Source organism: Lactuca sativa, chromosome 8 (assembly GCF_002870075.4).
Source record: "Lactuca sativa cultivar Salinas chromosome 8, Lsat_Salinas_v11, whole genome shotgun sequence".
Taxonomy (NCBI): domain Eukaryota; kingdom Viridiplantae; phylum Streptophyta; class Magnoliopsida; order Asterales; family Asteraceae; genus Lactuca; species Lactuca sativa.
In genome coordinates, this window is record NC_056630.2 from 26,524,523 (window position 1) to 26,532,868 (window position 8,346).

The window sequence follows — 8,346 nt, forward strand, 5'->3', positions numbered from 1 at the left end:
CTAAAATACGCATACAACGTAAACAAACAAAGGGTCTCGGATCTAGTTCTGATCCACCTAGACAGACACTGAATAACAGCTCCAGTGCATGTCTAGTCATCAAACGGCAACTAACGGCTCTAGTGCCCGTCTAGTCATCGACGCAAGTATTCTAGGCTCTTAGTTCTAGTGTCAATCCACCATCAAATCCCTTACATACATGTCAAGATATCATAAAATTAAGTAGTCAACATACAACAAACTATAGTAGCCTACTTGTATAATCAACATATTATAGTGCCACTACATCCTATCATACATATGCTATATACTATAACACATAGAATAGTGATATAACTCACGTGAACCAAAAGTTGAAGAATCATAACAACATGTGTTCATTTGCAGGAACAATGTTAGGAACCACCTAGATACCGATTAGAAGTCAAACATCAGTCAACAACTTAATTCCTTATATTTTGACCAAAACTTAAACTAGTCAAAAAAGTCAACAGTCAAAATCAACGGAAGCACGCCATGACTAAGATCAGGCATTCCATGCCCACTACACAACAAAAGAGTCATGAAATACCAATAAGTCGTCGCGACACTGAAAAGTTGGGTCGCAACCTATGTCTTAACAACCTCCTTTTTTGATCGGTTGGTTAATCGTTAGAAATTAATATCACTAAATTATTAAAATTCGCCAATGCCCAAATTAGAAATTTGGACCTCCTAAGCGACTTAATGGTTACAGTATCCAACTTTATCCATTTCCAAGGCTTAATCTCTTCTAAACTCTAAGTCTAATAATAGAATGATCAAAACTCATGCATGACATAAAGGGAAAGCACGCAATCACATTTTTTCTCATTACCTAGGCCCAGAAGTCATAATAATCACAAAGAAGGTTTTGGAGTCCTCCAACTCCAAGCATACCAAAAGATGGGACCAAAATCTCCTAAATGAGATAAAAACTAGATCTATTGAAATAAAGAACAACATTGGTAATGTATACACACAAAGGTCCAATAATATGATGAGAATGTTGGATCAAAGTTGCAACCAAACTCCCTTGCACCAATAGTGACCTCCTTCTCCTTCCATCCTTACAAATCATTTAACACCCACTTTTTACTATAGTTGTAGATTGTAATTATTATAAATACAAAATAAAAATATATTACTCTTGAGCCAAAATAATCATCATAAACATGTAGGAAACGTTGATATGATTTTTGTAGATACATAGAACGCGTAAATTCGAATTCGTATGAAGAAGTTCTACTTCTTCAAAGTTTCACGGTTAAATCAACACGACTCTAACATATTGTAAAAGGTGAAATTTAGATTGGATGCTTATTAGCCTAAGCAATCTAAAAGAAATTCGTAGTAGTCATAAAACCAAAAGCGTACATATAAAAAAACGTCCAGATCTGAATTTGTATCAGGAAGTTATGATTTTTCTAATTAAGTTTCAGTGTATCAGTGCGGACACATAAATCGAAATACAAATCGGTTGATTGTTAGCCAAAACAATCTAAACGAGAGTTGAAGATCTCGTAAATATAAACCCGTCAATATAAAGACAATCGATAAAGGATTTCGTATTAAGGAGTTATGAATTTCACATGGACTTTAACACTTTAAGTCTTCTAAAAATAATAAATAAATAATAAAGTGAGAATTAGCAGACAAAGTCTAAATGAAAGTTGTAGATATCGCTGATAGATACACGTGGATATAACGAACGTCAAAAACAGAGTTCATATGAAGAAGATATATTCTTTTGAAAAAAACTGAAAAATATGAGTATGTGCAATGCGCCCCAACAAGAGGCATGACATACACACAACCAGCTTTCCAATACATGTCATCACCTAGACAATGCCACATGGCATCCAGTATCACGCAAGAGCGCGACACACTTGGTAGGTATGTGTTGTGTGCTTCCCCAAAATTTCCCTATAAAATCCATTTAGAGCCCCATTCCTTCCCACACCATCTCTCAATTCCCTCTCAACTTTTAGGCTCGATTTTTGAGTTCTTTTCTTGTAATTAATTATATTCGTATTCATAGTCGTTATTATGAATGTGTAAATAAGATTAATCAGTAATAACATTCAAAATAATGATTGATCTACTTACGGGAGAAGTGTTTAGAATGGTCACGTTGTCTTGGTTGTTGGATTTCAGAAAGCCTATATGCCAAAATGCTCCTGCTTCCCAACTGTCCCTCCTGGACGATCCCTATTTCATAGAACTCTCAATATCTGTTGGGATTAGTGAAGAATCTAACCTTTCATTTACCAAATTCTCATAGGAACTAATCAGCTATAGTATTATATGTTAATACTTGTTAGGCACGTACTCGTCAATTAGATTGACCGGATAGTTGTTAATCATTTGAGAAGCTGTCAAGGTGAGTTCTTCTCACTATTTTATATACTCTAGTATGTACCATTTGTATGTTAGGATATTGTTCTATGTACTATGCAATTAGGAAATTAGACTAGATTAGTTTGTTGCTTGTTATGTGGATTGTTGCTAAATGTATGTTCTCTTATATGTTGAGTTGAGGGCATACCAGCCTTGTGCTGAAGGCCAATAGATTCGGGTAGACTAGATTTTTGCTAAAGGCCATAGGAAAGTAGACCAGCTACATGTTGAAGGCTATATAGGGCGGGCCTTCCCGCGATCCTGAGAAGTACCTAAAACACATAACACATAACACGGTAAGCACGAAGTTTAGTGAGTTCCCCAAAATACCACATGCACAAATAATAAGCCTCTAATGGCAATAACTCGGCATGGACCCTCCTGTCTCATCCGTCTCGGTTGAACCCTATGTTGTTGTGTCTTAGTGAGGACCCTCCGGTCTCACAACTAGGTGTGGACCCTCCGGTCCTCTCTCAGTGGAAATCCTCTAGTCCCACAGCTCGGGTTGGACCCTCCGGTCTGATCTTAGAAAACACAAAATATAACATATATATCACACAAACAAAATGCATAATATCACATAACTCAAATAAGCACAAAAGACCCTCCGATCACATATAGATACCACTCATGGTAAAGTATAGTGAGAAGACTGACCTCATAAGAACTCGGATAATCTCGAACTCGAATCACCGATCTAGCCTCCGCCTATCACAATACGATAATAATCCCTAATTAATAACAGCTCTCAATGAAGCTAGACCAACCCTTCTACAAACTCCTAGAAGGGTAAAAGACCATTTTACCCCTCCATGGCCTTAATAGTCCACAAATTGACCAAACACTAAAAGTCAACGACAGTGCGTTCGCTGCACGTACCATCTCTCTACATTAGGCGTACTCGGCTGCCATGCAAGCATCGGGGATGCTCGACCCCTACGCTGAGCGTACTGGGATTACGCCTAACGTACGTCCCAGTTTCACTCTTTATACTCGTTTCGTCTTAATCAGTTAAGACCTTGGCTCATATCACAGATTTGGACTCCCTAAAAGCTTTTACTCCATAAAGTTAGGGATGTCAAAAAGTCCCGTGGGGGCCCCGTTCCGTTTGGGGAATTTTTTTAAAAAAATCGGGGGCGGGGACGGGGGCGGGGGCAAGGTTAATCCCCATTTTAATTTCGGGGGCGGGGGCGGGGGTAGGCAATCCCGTCCCAAAATCCCCATGGGGACCCCGTTAATAAATTACACATATATTTACATATATTAATTATATAAATATAATAAACTATAACATGATTTTGAGCTTCCAAAATTTATCAAAAAACATGTTTTTAAACTGTTAGTATAATTTTTTAAAATGCCATAACTTTTTTATTTTTAACATATAAAATTTTGCTATAAATAATTATTTGTTATCTAAAAATAGCTTATTTTAGCCTAAATAACAAATTCTTTTAGCCCAAAAAAAAGTAGCCCAAAATCAATCGGGGGCGGGGGAACAGGGGCGGGGGCGGGGGTAGAAACAGTGAACATTCTGGGGGCGGGGGCGGGGGCAGGGGGACGGGGAAATTCCGGGGGCGGGGGCGGGAGATGCACTCCCCGCCCCGTTTGCCCCCGTTGACATCCCTATATAAAGTCAATGACTTTAAGCCTTTGCATGGATGATAAGGTCACAAACACACGAAACTCTCACTCTCTTGACTCAAAATGCTCATAACTCATGCATGGCTTGATTCCAACATCCAATATTTGATTTTTATGACACTACACCACTGAATACACTCATAAGGGGGTTGATTAGAGTCTTTGGAGCTCAATATCTCATAAAGTCTCCAAATTTTGGGACAAAACCGTAAATTACTCTATTATGATGCACACAACAAAAGAGTGAGAAAGCTTGAGGCCATCATATCCTTTATATAGGGGACTACCCTAAATTAGGATTTTCACTCTTGGCCTAGTATGCCCAGCGTACCCTCCGGTACGCCCAGTGTATTAGGTGGCTTCTGCGTCAAAAGCACGCACATGGGTACGCTCAGCGTACGCCCTGCGTACTCATTCACCACCTTTTTCTCAATAACGGGCTAAAATGGACAAGTACTCAAAAGATCAAGGGTTAAAAAGTATACCTGGACTTGGGATGTTACAATTCTCCCCCTTTAGAATCAGACTTCGCCCTCAAAGTCATGATCCAAAAATAACTCTGGATGCTGCTCTCGCATCTCTAACTCCGGCTCCCAAGTCAACTCGGACCCTCTTTGATGGTACCACTAAACCTAAACCAGGGGCACCTCTTTGTTTCTCCTAACTTTCACCTTTCGATCCACGATAGCAGTTGGTCTCTCAATGTAGTTCAGGCTCACATCCACCTGAATCTCTACAGGTAGCTCCAACTGGTATGTTACCTTACCCAATCTGGCGCTCACTCTGAAAAGAACGATGTACCCAGCATGCCCCGTTTCCTGAATTGGGTCACCCCTTTCCATGGGGATACCTTCAGGAGGTGAAAATCTCCGACCTGGAACTCTAGCTCGGATCGTCGCCTGTCTGCATAACTCTTCTGGCGAATCTGGGCCGTCAGTAACCTCTGTCTGACCTGCTAAATCTACTCAGTTGTCTTTAGCACTATGTCAGTGCTACCCATCACTCTCTGCCCCACTTCTCCCCAACAGATGGGTGTCTAACACCTCCTCCCGTAGAGAAGCTAAAAGGGAGCCATACCAATACTCGAATGATGGATGTTGTTGTAAGAAAACTCATCCATGGTTAATAAGTGTCCCAACTTCCTCCGAAGTCCATAACACATGCACGCAACATGTCCTCAAGCATCTGAATTGTCCGCTTGCTCAGTCCGTCCGTCTGTGGGTGGTATGCGGTATTGAAATGCAAACACGTGCTCAACTCCTCATGAAACTTCTTCCAAACCATGTAAGTAAAACGCATGTCTCGATCTGACACTATCGAGGTCGACACTCCATGTCATGCTACCACCTCTCTCACATAAATGTTGGCTAGTCTCTCTTCAGAAGAGCTCTCACTAATAGCAAGGAAGTGAGCACTATTCGTCAGCCGGTCCACAATCACCCATATCATGTCAACCCAACGCACAGTCCTCGGTAACTTGGTGATAAAGTCCATAGAAATATGTTCCCACTTCCACTGGGTAATCTCTAAAAGCTATAATGGACCATGTGGTCGCTAGTGCTTTGCCTTAACCTGGCGGCAGGTCAAGCACCTCTCAACTACCCATGCAACACCCCTCATCATACAAGGCCACCAATAATCTTTTTTCAGATCCAAATACATCTTAGTGGCCCCTAGATGGATCGAGAATCTCGATCTATGCGCCTCCTCCATTAGTATACGTCGAGCTCCGCCCGTATAAGGCACCCAAATCTGCCCTCAGAAATTCATAAACCCTCGACTATCCGTCACAAACTCAGACACCTGCCCAATCACCCACTCCCTCTTGCGGCTCTCCGGTTTCACAGCCTCCGCCTATGCCTCTCGAATGGTATCTAAGATTGGAGTCATCACTGTCATCCTCATACATACATCTTGGATTGGAGCACTTACTGCTCTATGGCTCAGGGCGTCGGCTACCACATTAGCTTTGCCCGGATGATACATCTTGGATTGGAGCACTTACATAGAAATATATTCTAATGAACACATTATACGTATCTCGATGATAAATTTAGTATGTGTTCATTAAGTTTTTTTCGTCGGAAAATAAAACAATCGATAAATGTTTATACCAAATAATGATAAAATCTATATATAATTTAATGGAAGTGATTTTTCCATGGCTATATGAAAGGTTTTGGAGTTTCATTGAATAAATTAGTAAGCTAAAAAGAAAAGCAAACAAGAGATGATATCATGTTGCAAAGCAATTTACCGTGAACAAACTAATTGCAACAAAAAAACGATTCCGGAAACAAATATATTGCCAAAAGTATAATTTTCCGTCGCTGCATCGTGAAATAAAAAACAGAACAATAGATGACAGCGGATAGGATTTATTCCACCCAACATCTATGTACCTAGCTATAAATTATTTGTCGAAATGAACTATCCGGAACAAAATAATCTACCACAAGGCTGAAACTACGAAAAGGAAATTAAACCCCGCATGAAAACTATCTACCAAAAGAAACTATCTGCCGCCGCTGCATTGCGCGGGTATCCTACTAGTATATTATATATATATATATATATATATATATACAAGTTTCTAAAAAGCTCGCCATGGCTCCGCCATGGCGCGCCATGACTCCAAGGCTTGCACATGCCGCCAAGCTTTGCCAAAATGCCGCCTTAACTCATATATGTGTATAAAAATGAATAATAGTTGAAAATACATATAAAATATTAATTATATAGAAAATTGCCGCCTTAAGTCACGCCTTACAAACGTCGTGACTCGCCAAGGCTCAGAAAAGCTTGAGGCTTGACATTGCCGCCAAGTCACGCCTTACGTTATTTAGAACCTTGTGTATATATATATATATATCTGTGTGTGTGTGTGTTTTGAGTTATGTGTTTTGATGTTTTACCTTTCCGTTTTGTGTTTCAGTATGGTGGCTATCACATGATTGGTGTCAGGTGCTGGCTGCACTGTGAGGATGGGTCCGAGGGATGAGGAGATCCATAGGATCATTGTTCTCGAGGCGATTAAATAGGTGATTATATACTTAATTAAATAGGAGATCCATATATATATATATATATATATATATATATATATATATATATATATATATATATATATATATATATAGAGAGAGAGAGAGAGAGAGAGAGAGTTCAATTGAGGAAAAAAACGGTTGAGAATGGGGGAATCATTCTCAACCAATCATTTATTTTTGCTGCAAAAGCCTCCAACGTACCAGCGGAAATGGGAAAGAAATGCATATATGTTTTTCAACAAAACATGTTTCCTTAAACTATGTTAAGCATTACCTTAATATATACAAAAACATAGTTTTTTTTTCTTTTTTTTTTTGTAATTTTTAAGAAACTATTTTTATCGAAAAATCGTTTAATTTTTAAAAAACATATTTAAATCTTAAGTAGTTGTAAGTACGGTAGATTGCGAGTAGTATTTTTATGCTTATTTTTGTTTGATTTGTTTGTTTGATGATATTGGAATCTTAGGTTTGTGTTCTGAGTGTATAGGAAGGCTTTAGTGTTATGTACTGGACATACACCATTAGGAGTATTGTTGTGATTTCCTGGTGTTATGCTTCTCCGTATGTTGTTGCTTCAATTCATTGGTCCTTATCTCCTTGTATGTAAAATCCTAGACAACGTCATTGCTTCAATAAATGTGAAATCGGCAAAATTAAGTTTAACTTGAGGCTCCATCTTTTCTAATTCTACAGTTTTTGTTGTGATAGGGTATTTATTTTGACATTTATTGACATTTTCTTCTTCGTGAAGCCCTTTATCAAAGAGTCATATCTCCATTGCAGAAAACAACTTAAAAAAGTAATAAGTTTTAATTTCAGATCTTAAATTTAGGTTTCTCTATTATCAACTTCTTTATTTATGTTTCTTCTCCTGGTTGTTTTAGTACAACATTGTTTAAAAGGTAATTATTTTACCTTTCTTTTTTGATATATCATAGGGGTGTTGGATTTAAAAGACTTTTCTTCCTTCAGAAAATTGGTGGTTGTTTAAGGCTTGGTGCAGGGAAAGATAATTTTTCCAAAGAAGGGAAAGGAGAGTGAGTCTAAAGAAAGGAATTATGCGTAAAAACCAAGAACAGAATGCACATTTCATCATGTAACCATTATATATATTCCCTCCAGCTCTGGCTTATTTGTCAAATTTTATCATTTAGGTAAGCCAACTGGACATGTATTGGCAACAAAGCTCATGAGGATGGACATTCTGAGACTGTTTGATCCATATGTAAGCTTA